We start from the raw sequence: 12,890 nt of genomic DNA, 5'->3' as shown, positions 1-12,890 counted from the left end.
GGTATGATTTCAGTCTTCGTAAATTTATAATATTTGTCATGTCTCTTTTTTATGTGATTTAACCAGGGGATTCTTCTTTGAGTACTTGAAGAAAATGTGTATTCTATTTTTCTCGGATGGAATGTATTATATATATCTTTTAGTACCATGTATTCTGAAGTACGCTTTCAGTAAAACATTTTCTTGTTAAAAAAAAAGTTTAACTGAAGGTACTTATTTAAAATAAAGCATATGAGAGGGGATGTGGGTGGGAGGATGGGTGAAATAGGTGAAGGGGATTAAGAGTATGCTTATCGTGATGAGCACAGAGCAATGTATAGAATTATTGAATCACTATACTGTGCACCTGAAACTAATAGAACACTATATGTTAACTATGCTGGAATTAAAATAAAAAGCTTAATAAAAAAATAGCTGCTAAGAGTGGAGATAGAACATAAATGTGCACAGCCTAAATCCAAGGGTTGTGTTTTTATTCATAATACCATACTGTTTGGCAATCAATTGATTATTGTTTTGACTACAAGAGGAAATGGGAATTATTTCTCTAAGACCACCATCTTTGTCTCTGCAGGTTGTATAGAGCAAACTATATGTGGTCATTTTTTTCCAAGTTCTTTTTCTAACTGCCCCTGACTACTGTTTGCTTCTTTAATGTCCAGTGAATACAAAAGACCATTGCATAATGTTAATGGCTCAGGCAACCGGTTCACTGGTGCAGAAAGGAAATATACCATTGTCTCATAGGAGATACAGTTGTTTACAGTGATAGAGTCCCTTTTTAATCTAGTGCCCACTGCTGTCCCAGGACATTTTGTAGGTATCTTTAATTTACAAGTTGCTGTCTTAATGTCTTCTATAGGAGCTCTCAGAGCTATACCAGATAATTGTTTCTATTTAAAAAAATTTTTTTAATGCTTATTTATTTTGAGACAGAGAGAGACAGAGCTTGCGCAGGGGAGGGGCAGAGAGACAGAGGGAGGCACAGAATCCGAAGCAGGCTCCAGGGTCTGAGCTGTTGGCGCAGAGCCTGACATGGGGCTTGAACTCAGGAACCGTAAGATCACGACCTGAGCTGGTCAGCCACTTAACCAACTAAGCCACCCAGGTGTCCCAAATTGTTTGTTTTAAATAGTTTGTCTTTTTAAATAGCAGTTAATTTAAGAAGCAATATGCTAGACAACTTTATTATACAACACTCCTTAGTACACATATTCCTTGGCATATATGTACTGTTCACTGTTGCTATCATTGCAAAACACAGAGTGGAGCCCAGGACTCTACTCAGCCTAAGCAACAATAGAATCTCCAAAGCTTTCTCTGACACCATTTACCCAAAGTGCAAGGCCCTGTCATTGAGGACATCAATCATCACCTCGTGTCCCATTTGCTGTATGTGTCTTTGGTGAAGTCAGTTGTAGCTATCTTTACTACTCTTAAATAGCTGGTTTACTCTGGATTCATAAAGATTAGAAAAAGATAAACTTGTGCATTTTTGCACCATTTTAAGCCTTATTGACAAAAGGAATTAAAGACTTCCTAAGTAGACTAGGCAGGGAAATAATCAAACCACTCTATAGCTGTTTTAATTTCACTTCCTCCATTTCTCTTGAGCTAGTGCTAATGTCTACATCATGTTTGAATTTTTAATACAGGTAAATTAGTGAATTAGAGCTCTGTCACTTTACCTTTAAAATCACCTCTCAATGAATATATCAGTTATGTCTTTAATGAGAATAGTGAGCTCTCTTTTGACTTCTAAAAGGACAAAATCATATTGTCAATTTGCAATTCAGAGTTAGTTTTGCTGTTGCCTGCTGCCACATTCTTGACTGGCATTGATATATTAGAGAGAAAAGTTACTGAAGCCTTGTTTCAGGCACTTCTGCATCCATAGAATGTGAGCTGAATATATGAATTAGAAAGAAATCTCTCCAATACAAGTTAATAAAAAATACAATCTAGTATTGTTTCACTTATGATCAGGCAAGGCAGTAAGACCCTTGTATTACATTCCTCCTAGTTCTGTGTTAACTTATTCCAAGTGTGTGTGTTTTAGGTAAAAGACTGTTTTTGTATTTTCTATAGAAATGAACAGCTCCCTGCAAGGGATCAAATAGACAGAGATTTACATTCACCCAAAGGGGGAAGCTTTAAGTACAATGGTGTTACTATAATCAGTAGAATGCAAATTGTGTACTCCAGGGACCAGAAGGCACAATTCTAACTTCAGAGGTTTCCAAGTAAAGGAATAGCACTATTCATTTCCTAAGGTTTTCAGATAATATTATGGCAAATTTGGGAGAGGCTGTGATAGCACCTGATCCAGATAGACGTAAAGTTGTGAATTAATAACAAAAATACTGGGATATTGCTTTTTTAATATAAAGTGTTTCTATCCTGGAGAGGAAAATATAATTCAACATTGCTCAGAAAAATACAACTTACTCTTTTTAGTAAATTCACTCCTATTTTATAGCACTTTGTTAGTGTTGTTTCCTTCTCTATCTTTATTCTTTCTCTTTAAGTTTTTATTTAAATTCTAGTTAGCCAACATAAAGTGTATTATTAATTTCAGGTGTATGATACAGTGATTCCAAACCTCCATACAATACCTGGTACTCATCACAACAAGTGCACTCCTTAGTCCCCATAACTTATTTAACCCAACCACCTACCCACCTCCCCTCTGGTAACCATCAGGTTGTTCTCTGTAGTTAAGAGTCTATGTGTTGGTTTGCCTTTTTTTCCCCTTTGCTTATTTGTTTTACTTCTTAAAATTCTCATATAAGTGAAATTATATGGTAATTGTCTTTCTCTGACTTACTTCACATAGCATTATACTCTCTAGCTCCATCCACATCGTTGCAAATGACAAGATTTCATTCTTTTTCATGGCTGAGTACTATTCCCTTTTATGTAAATATCACATCTTTCTTATCCATTCATCAGCCAGTGGACGCTTGGTCTTTATTCTCTCTTTAAAAATTATTTGGGAATATATCAATTTCATGGGCCAATAGAAAACTTTTTGATGAATGTGGTCTAGAAACTGTATTTGTTGCATGTGGTATAAGACATTATTAGATATATGGCAGATGTTGAGCACTAGGTACTGTTCCAAGAGCTGTACATACATTTAATTATCACAACCCTGGTAGGCAGATGCTATTGCCATCCCCTTTTTATGAATTAGGAAATTGAGGCATAGGTAAATTGCTTTATCACATATTCAGAAAATAAAGGAACATGAATTTGAATACACACAGGCCAGTTTCAGAGACTGTTCTAATTAGGGTGACTATATATAATTTATCATTCTGAGATAATTTTAAGAGTTAAGGGGTGTCCTAGTCGTAATCACATTGGGACAATAAGTGTAAATGGAGATATCTCAGGAAAACCAGGGCATATGGTTACCCTTTCTCAGTTGCCACTACCAGGTGGAATATGATCTGCTATTAAGGGTTCCACTTTACATATTTTCAGGTGTACCCCAACTTCCTTCTCAGAGGAAATTTGCTGTATCTTGCTTACTTCAAAGAGATTCCTCATTGTGGGAATGAAGTCCAACTACATAAATTGTTGTCAAAGAGTCTCCCATCACAAAATAAAGTGAGTAGTGACAAGTCAAAACAAATTAAGCAACGTCAGCTTTGTTAGTCTTTGGCCATAACAACATAGTTTCCAGAATGCAGATCAGGCAAAATGATCATAAAGGTAACAACACAATACTTCCTTTTGATGAAAATACATTCACTTATTTATAACTGAATAGAGTTACATGCTAAGAGGCTGATGGAGTCGTTCCCAAGGACAATGAGGATTTAACTGGAAAAATCTCATTTACAGACAAGAACTAAACCTCAGATAATGATGGCAGAATTCAACTAAGAGTATTTCTCGTACATGGGAAATTTTCTTCAAAGGGAACATATGAAGCAGCCATAAGTCAAATGCAGAGTCATCACGTGCACAAGTTAGTTTTGTAATAAGTAGGATTAAAGTCTCTGAACATTAAACAAGGCCATTGGAATCGACAGGCACATGAAAGAACTTTAAGACTAATCATTTACAGGTTAGTCTCTGTGAAAGCCTGTATATTCTCAACCATCATTTACTTTGAGCTTAGGTGTCAAGATCTAGCATGTATCTTAGTAGTTGAACTATAAGAAACAGTCATTCTAGTTACATTGCCATTTAGTGGGGGTAAGGGGAGGGAAATAGGCTATTTGCCCCAGCAATTTTGTGGCATAGTCATTTGGTTATAGGGTAAAATAGTGAATGTTAGAAGTTATCAACAGGAATGGTGGAGTAAAGATGCCTGAAAATCTATACTCTTATAAAATCATGAGAACATTAGAAAAATTGTCAAAATTATCTGGATACTGAGATGTTCATAAAGTACTATTAAAAGTTCTGGCATATACTTGGGAATCTAGAAGTCATTGCTATGTACCTAAGAAGGCCCTAAACTCTCACCTCTCGCTAACCTTGAGGATCATGTGAGCAGGCAGTGAAAGCTAAGGCTGAACTGTAAACTGTGGGGTCAAGTGTTAAAGGCTTGGCCCAATCATCATAGGGAGTTCCTATATAGCTCTCATTTCTCCTTCTTTTTTGCTGTTGTCACAAATTCTATCTATAAATTGTGTGCCCATCAACAGAGATTTTTAAGAATTACCTTATATAGTTGTCTTTTAAGTTAGATAGGAGAAAAAGGGTCATCAACAGCAAAATATACACATACACACACTTTATTCTAAACTAAATTGTTATACACTAGGTGTGAATCATTAATCATAATCCTCTGGCATTTACGAAGAAAATAATTCTTAAAACACAGCAAATGAAAAACAAAATTAAAATAACACACTGAAATCCATCTCTTTAATACTAGTAAAGGCATTAATAGAGGAATACAGAAACAAAAATCCTTAAGACATACAGACAACAAATACCAAAATGGATGATTTAAATCATACCTTATCAATAAGTCCTTTAAATGGAAATGGATCCAACAGTATAATCAAAAGGTAGAGATTAGAAGAATGGATTAAAAAATACGATTATAGGGGTGCCTGGGTGGTTCAGTTGGTTAAGTGTCCGACTTCAGCTCAGGTCATGATCTCACAGTCTGTGAGTTCGAGCCCCACGTCCAGCTCCATGCTGACAGCTCGGGGCATGGAGCCTGCTTCAGATTCTGTGTGTCCCTCTCTCTTTGCCCCTCCCATGCTCATGCTCTGTCACTCTCTGTCTCTCAATAATAAATATACATTAAAAAATATGATTATAAAATAATGAAACCTATATACCAAACAAACAGTAAACAAAGGGATTTGGAATGGCTATGCTAATGCTAGCCATCAAGTTTAAGACAAAACACTGCTACTAGAGAAAAGGAAAAAAATATTTCCTAATGATTAAAATATCAATCCAAGAAAACATAGGAAGTATAAGCATATACAAATCTGACAACAGAGCTTCAAGATACATGTGGCAATATCTGACACAATTGTAGAGAGAAAACATAATTCAACAGTGGTAGTGGGTAATGTCGATATCTCATTTTCAATAATAGAGGGTCTAGTTATAAAAAGTGCCAGAGGGTTAACAACTTGAACACTATAAACTAGCTGGACTTTAGAGACATTTACATGACACTCCACATAACAATAGCAGAGTACATATTGCTAAGTGCACGTGAAATGGGATCCAAGATAAACCATATGTTGTCCCATGAAACAAGTCTTAATATGCTTAATTTTTTTAACGTTTATTTATTTTTGAGAGACAGAGCATGAGTGGAGGAGGAGTAGAGAGGCAGACACAGAATCTGAAGCCGGCTCTAGGATCTGAGCTGTCAGCACAGAGCCCAATGCGGGACAAGAAACCAAACACCACGAGATCATAACCTGAGCTGAAGTCAGATGCATAACCGACTGAGCCGTCGGTGCCCCTAATATGTTTAAAATAATTGAAATCATAAAAAGTATGTTCTCTGACCAAAATGTAAATAAATGAAAAACCAGTAGTAAAGGGATTTTGGATAAGTCACAAATATGTGGAAACAAAACAATACGATTACAATTATGAAATACTGAACTCTGCACATTGAATAAGACAAAGGAGAAAGAAGAGCTTAACACAAGGCTTTTGACCTGCAAGCGGGAAACTCAAGGTTACGAAAACATTAAATTCCCAGTTGCTCAGAGACTAAGGGATTTTTATGGAATAAATATGGAAGTTATTTGACTTTTCAGTGGACTGCTTGTCTCAGGGTCTTCTTTCTTATTTGGATCAGGGTCACTGTTTCTGGGGAACCAGGAAGTCCAGAGATGGCATGAAAAGACTAGGCATTTGGGGACTGGCTGGTATCCTATGTTGATTTCTAAGAAGGGCTATAAATTCTCATAAGGTTCTGTTTCCTTTACATGTGTGCTTTGATTGTTTCTACTTTGTTCCTAACATAAGTGACTCCATTTTAGTTAGGTTGCACAGACTCCTAAATAAGCATTGGATCAAAGAGAGAATCACTAGGAAAGTCAGAAAATACTTTGAGATGAATGAAAATAAAAAGGCAATATACAACACTTAATGAGATTCAGGGAAACGATTCCTGCCACATGAAGCTTTGATCGCAGTAGGTAGAGACAAACAATAAAAATAATAATAAATTGACTTCTCAGGTAGCTTCCTTAGAGGCCATGATCTATGTCACGATGTGTTTTATCATATAGTTCAGGCCATTTTCCACTCTGTCACATGGTATGATTTGAGGAATGGACTTTTAGGGGAAAGGAAATACTGACAAGATTTTGTTAGTAAAACAAGAAAAGCACTGGATCTTTATCTTCCCTGTTTCCAGAGAGCCTGGCTAGGGCCAAGATAGTCTGCTGGATGTGCAAGACGCATCCATATACCAAGGGAGGGATTCCACACCCTTGCATTCTTCCTTCTCATGGGTAAGTGTGGAAAAAGCATTGTTCTTACTGGAAGAATATTCAGAAACTTTTGATCTAAGACAGTCTGGCTTTTTGTGCCACCTGTTTAGTTATTATCTGGGAAGCAGGAACTTGTACTTGGAACCCTTTCCTAGCGCTGGTTCTGTGTTCCCAGAGAGTAGGAATTACACTCACCCACCGTCCATCCCTTTGTGTCTTATCTGGGGTGGGGGTGGGGGTGGGGGAACCATCAAAGCATGGGAAGTGGACATGGGTACAAGGTCCAGAACTGTACCCTGCTAGCTCATTGTTCATGCAAAATGGTAACTACTTATATATTTCTATTCTGGTTTTGGCTGAAGGGATTTTGACTATTAACTGAATCAATGTCCTCACCTTCATATTACTTCCTACTACTTCCTGTTACTTGTTAGCATATCTCAAAGATCTTGAATATCATATTTTAAAATAAAGAAAAATATAGGTAAGTGAGCCATGGGGCTAAGGAAACCTTCCTTCCATCTTTAAATGAAGGGACTGTTCATGTTGACAACCACATACTGACTAAAGACATTTCAGTCTTAGACTCTCACTCTCTCTGGAAACACTATTTTCATGGTGCATTTAGCAAATGCTTTATTATAATTGAACTTCTATGAAACTACATATTATGCAAATAAATTAATTACCATTTGTAGCATTACAATGGCTAGTAAATCAATTCATAATTATATGACACTTAAAATAAATAGAATAACACTCTTTAAATTTCCCTGCTGAAGTGCTAATGCATAATATGCTCAGTAGCAAAGCAATAAAACAGTAAAAGGCAAAGCAACGTTGTATGCTGAATCATGGGTACTGAGCATAAAATGAAGCCACAGTGACTGCAAGCTTTGCTCTCCATCCCTCTACACAGAAGCCTTTTGAACACTCCAAATCCCTGAACAACTGCCTTTAAACATAACCAATATACCTTTATTTTCATAATCAGTAGCTGACATCTAAGGCCAGAACAGAGTATTTGTTGAGATAAACTTCTCAACTTTTATTGTTCTCTAATATCAAATACTGTTCCTAAGTAGCCTCTTGTATTGAGAGCATTGCTTTGCCAAGCAAGAATTGATAAGGCAAAATTAAAAAATAATAATAATAAAGGAAAACCCCTACCCTAGCTTTGCACTTGCAAAACACATAGGGGGGACACAATACTGCTAGTGGCATTCTCTTAAGCATTTCAGTGGAGAAAGCCTCTCCAGAAATCAAGATATAAGTCAGTTCTAAAGACAGGCATCAGATGAATCAGGGGCTCTGGAGAGACAGAGAGAGTAAAGCATCAGTAAGGAATTATTCCTTATTTTGTGTTTCTTTATTTCCTTGTCAATATCTGAGGATCCTGTAATCCAAAGAATAGCTATAATCCAAATGTCTAGGGAAGCATTTGGCATATCCCAGAGGTCACATACATTTGAAGGCCTTCAACAGGTAAAAGAGCCAAACTGGCTTATTTTATTTTATGGCTACAATAGCAATTGCACAAGTACATATACACTAGGAGCCATGCTTTGAAGAGCAAATGGAATGTATAATGAGATGTGGCTTTGACATGCTTGGTTGGCAATGTTTTCTCCATTCCATAGTAAATCACAAGAATGGCAGCAACATGCTGTCAGAATGTATGATAAATAATAATTTCCTAAGTCCCAGTCACTCTGAACCTCTAGATGAGAAGAAAACCAATTTAGAAGTAGTTTTATTTTGTGGCGTGTGGTCACAAGAGCACAGTCCTAACGGCAGGGGGCCTGGGCTCTCCAAAACACTTATCTGTGGCCTTGGAAAATTCATTTAAATCCTCCAGTTCTAAAATCTGTGAAATGTAAAGATTTGAAACCTTACCAATTCACCTCTAATAAGATGTCATAAGCTTGAAATTAAATATTAAAATAACGGTAATTATCATTAATTGACAGATGCAATAACATTGTAAGTAGGACTTTTGTTAATCAAATCTCATGTCCGTTGATTCATTACATAATTTTAGAAACACTCATGGACAATTGTTTCTAACACTTTTAATATTTGTCAAATACTCATGAATAATCTGAAATGCAGTAGAAAAGATCTCTCTTGAAGCCAGTAAAGGAAGAGAAAAAAGAAAAAACAAAAATACAAAAACATCTCCTTCTCTGCAGGGTGCCAGAAAGAAACTGGAGGAGGGTATTGGTGGAGTCCAGGAGAGTGGAAGTGGTGAACCTGCAGGAATGGATAGAAACCTGGCTTGACTTTTAAAATTTGGGGAATAAAGAATAGCTACTTGTGTGTGCATGCTCCTGTGTGTGTGTGTGTGTGTGTGTGTGTGTGTGTGTGAAAACACCCTCTTCTGCTGTGTGACCCTGGTTGCACTGGGGCCACCATCAAGTCAGAAGAAGTTGGAGGACCTTCACAACTCAAGCACTGAGGAAGCACCATTAAAAATTGAAGCCCAAGGTGTGTGACAGAGAGTGTTTGTAAAGTTGAGGGAGCCTAATGCTGACCTGCTGCACTGAAAGACATGAATGAAATTCAGTCATTTTCATCCCATTTCAGAAATAAAAACTGAGATGAAGATACTCTTGCTCAAATTACTCAGCCCCTTTGTTGCCTCCCTTTGAAAAAAAAAAAAAAGAGAGGTTGTGGAAGAGAAAGTCTATTGAACACACATAAATGCACAAAGGGTCAAATTTGTTTCATGGACTCATATTAGGTTTTTGTGGAATTTACTCAATGCTTTCTTTATCTAAAGTGAAGTGAAGGGTTTAAAATAGTAATGATAAGAGCTATTTTACTAAAATCTCTGTAAGTGATTGGGCCCAAAGCAGTGCAACATAAAATTTGAGGAAGGCATTCTCTACAGAAGAGCCAGTATGACCTTTTAAAAAGTTGAAACTGAGCACATTACTACCATACTCAATGGCGTCCCGCCACTCTTAGGGGAACAGCTTAAGTCCTTGCCACAGCCCAGATGCATGGCCTTGCCTGCCATATTTCTTCTGCCTACTTCTTGGTTTCCATTTCCTGGCTCACTGTACCTGAGGGGCACCACCTTCTTTTTCTCAGACTTGCAGACACATTTAAGCCTTTGAGACTCTGCCTTTACATCCTCTCATTGGAATTTTCTTCCTTTGTCTTATTCACATCTTTCAGATCCTAGACTAAATAGCTCATCCTGTGAAATGCCTTCTCACTGACCCGATCTAAAGTGATTTACTCCAGTTATTCTACATGTTGCTTTGTTTACTTCATGGCACTTAATAATTTTTATTCCCCACTAAAATCTTACCTCCATGATTAGGGGTCTCATCCTTTTATTTACCATGTTATCTTTAGTGCCTAGAATAAAGTTTTGCACATAGTACAGACTATGTTGAATGGAGTTGCTAGTTGAATGGAGTTTGAGAACTAACCTACCATCCTCATTTTACTAGAGATGAAATGAGATGTTATGTAGTTATCCCTGAGCCTATAGTTCTACTACTACTATATTACTGAAGGAAACATGTCCCTATAGAATTCTACTGGGTGAAGTATACATCTGTCTGGTCAATATAAATCTTTGGTGGCTTAACACTATGTATTTATGAAGGTCAAGCATGTTATCAGAATTTATTATCTGAATAGAAAAATCAGCCTTGATCCTGTATTGTTCCTAGAAATAGAAGAAAATTTTCTCAACTGGTATCAGCAATTATCTAATGAAGTCACACCCCTTTTCTTATCATCTCTGGAAGTACTATTCAAGAACCCACTATAGATCACCACAACTCCAAAACGTCAGAAGACCCAGCTCTTTTTTTAGGTTATGTGCACCTACTGTTCTCTATAAATTTTCTGTTCCTCATGTAGAACAAGGGAGTAAGGCTTTGTATGTGTACAAAGCTCTAACTGTAGGTGAAGAGACAGAGGATGAAATTGTCATCACTCAGATGTAATTACAGTTGCCATAAACATTGGAAGTTGGACATATTTACCTTCTGTGGACATATGAATAGAACTCACAGTTTATTTCTTTATTTTTCTTAGGAATCCTGCTGGGATAGACCTGGAATAGGAAAAAATAATGGGGATGTTCTATGCTACATGTATGTATTTAATTTCATATTAGTGTAATATAGTCAAACTGATAGATGGCACAGAAACTACTCAATCAAACCACATCAAAATTCCTGGATCACCAACACACTGAAGTCAAATACACCTGTATTTTCAACAATCTCCTCTTACCCTTTGTTTCTAGAACATATTTTTTTCTCTTTTTATTATGCTTTCATAATATATTTTTTCAGATCACAACACTAGGAGAGATTTGGTTTAAATTAACATTTAACAGGGAAAATATTAGAATACAATGTAATATTTGGTTGAAGTTAAATTTTTTTCTTCATCAGAATAACTGTTTACTGCATAATGAAATTCTAGTAATGCCATATCAGCTGAATTATAAAGATGAGCATAAATCACAAAATGGCATCAAATTTGTGTAGATTAAAATACTTTTCAATAAAACTCCGAATTATTTAAAGCTAGTATTAGAATCCTATGAAGTTTCTCTTTAGAACCTTATGCTTGCAGCAGAATGAGCTGTCTAGAGGTCAGCTAAATCATCTCTTTTCCTCCAGACAGAATTCTAAAAAATATAATGACCACATACAAACTGAACAAACATGTTTGGAAGCTTGAAGAGAAGGAAAGGGAACTTTACTACCTTCCTCCGTTATGCCTTAGAATATTGAAGCTTCTAATATCTAACTATAGAGCATATCACCAAGGTCATGACCATTTTGGTTACTGGTTATATTTAGAATCTTCCAATTACTTACATCACATCAAAATTGAAACCAAACTTAAGTTGAGATCAAAACTTTAAATGTTTAAACAATGGCAAACGGAGTTACAAATACATTTGAGAAATAAAATCATTAAAATAATTTATGAGGTAAGTATGTTTAACATAGAAAAGTTATAAATTGGTCAATCTAAGCGTAAAAAGCAAATCAAGTACAGAAGAGTTCTATGCATTTGGCTAGCACTGAGTAGTTGGTGTTCTCATTCACCGTTTCATATTCTGTAAAACTGTCTCTACGTGAGTAAGTATGCTCAGTGACTGTGTTTCCTATATAACAGAGCTTTTGTGAGGAATGCTCAATTAAGAGTATCAGTTAGGCAATGTCACAAAGCAGCCAAAAGCCTTTCATACATACACATATTAACTGCACAAAGCAACAAATTACTTTTAATCGCTTTTATTTCAACTTGTGGACAATTTTACAACATTAAAGATGTATAAAAGATGTGAGAAACATAAATGAACTATCTGTTGCTTACACTCTGTTTCTAGAAACTTAGAAAGGAAACCCAAGTCACATACTATTCTATTACTGAGATCACTCAGAAAACCAGTCTTTAAACAATTAAACTGTACAGATTTTCTGGATTAAGATATTCATGTATGTGATAGCATCTTTTTTTAAAAAAACATTTTAATGTTTATTATTTATTTTTGAAAGATAGAGACAGAGCAAGAGTTGGGGAGGGGCAAAGAGAGAGGGAGACACAGAATCTGAAGCAGGCTCCAGGCTCTGAGCTGTCAGCACAGAACCCAATGTGGGGCTTGAACTCATGGACCACGAGATCATGACCTGAGCTGAAGTTGGGCGCTCAACCAACTGAGCCACTCAGGTGCCCCTGTGACAGCATCTTTATTTAACATTACATTCAGGTTATGGAAGAACCCTGCACTGCTATGCTATAAGGCCATCCTGAAGTAGGAAGACTAATGGTTAGAATCTAGGTTTTTCCCTTGACCATAAGGATACCACTCTGACCTTTGCCTCCAATTTATCACAAGGTATTCTATTTTGACTCATCTCCACTGTAATGTAACAAATTAGCCTCAGTGGAACATTTGGCCAC

This window comes from Lynx canadensis, chromosome A3 (genome assembly GCF_007474595.2).
Source record: "Lynx canadensis isolate LIC74 chromosome A3, mLynCan4.pri.v2, whole genome shotgun sequence".
In the NCBI taxonomy this organism is placed as follows: Eukaryota; Metazoa; Chordata; class Mammalia; order Carnivora; family Felidae; genus Lynx; species Lynx canadensis.
This window is presented reverse-complemented; position numbering follows the sequence as displayed.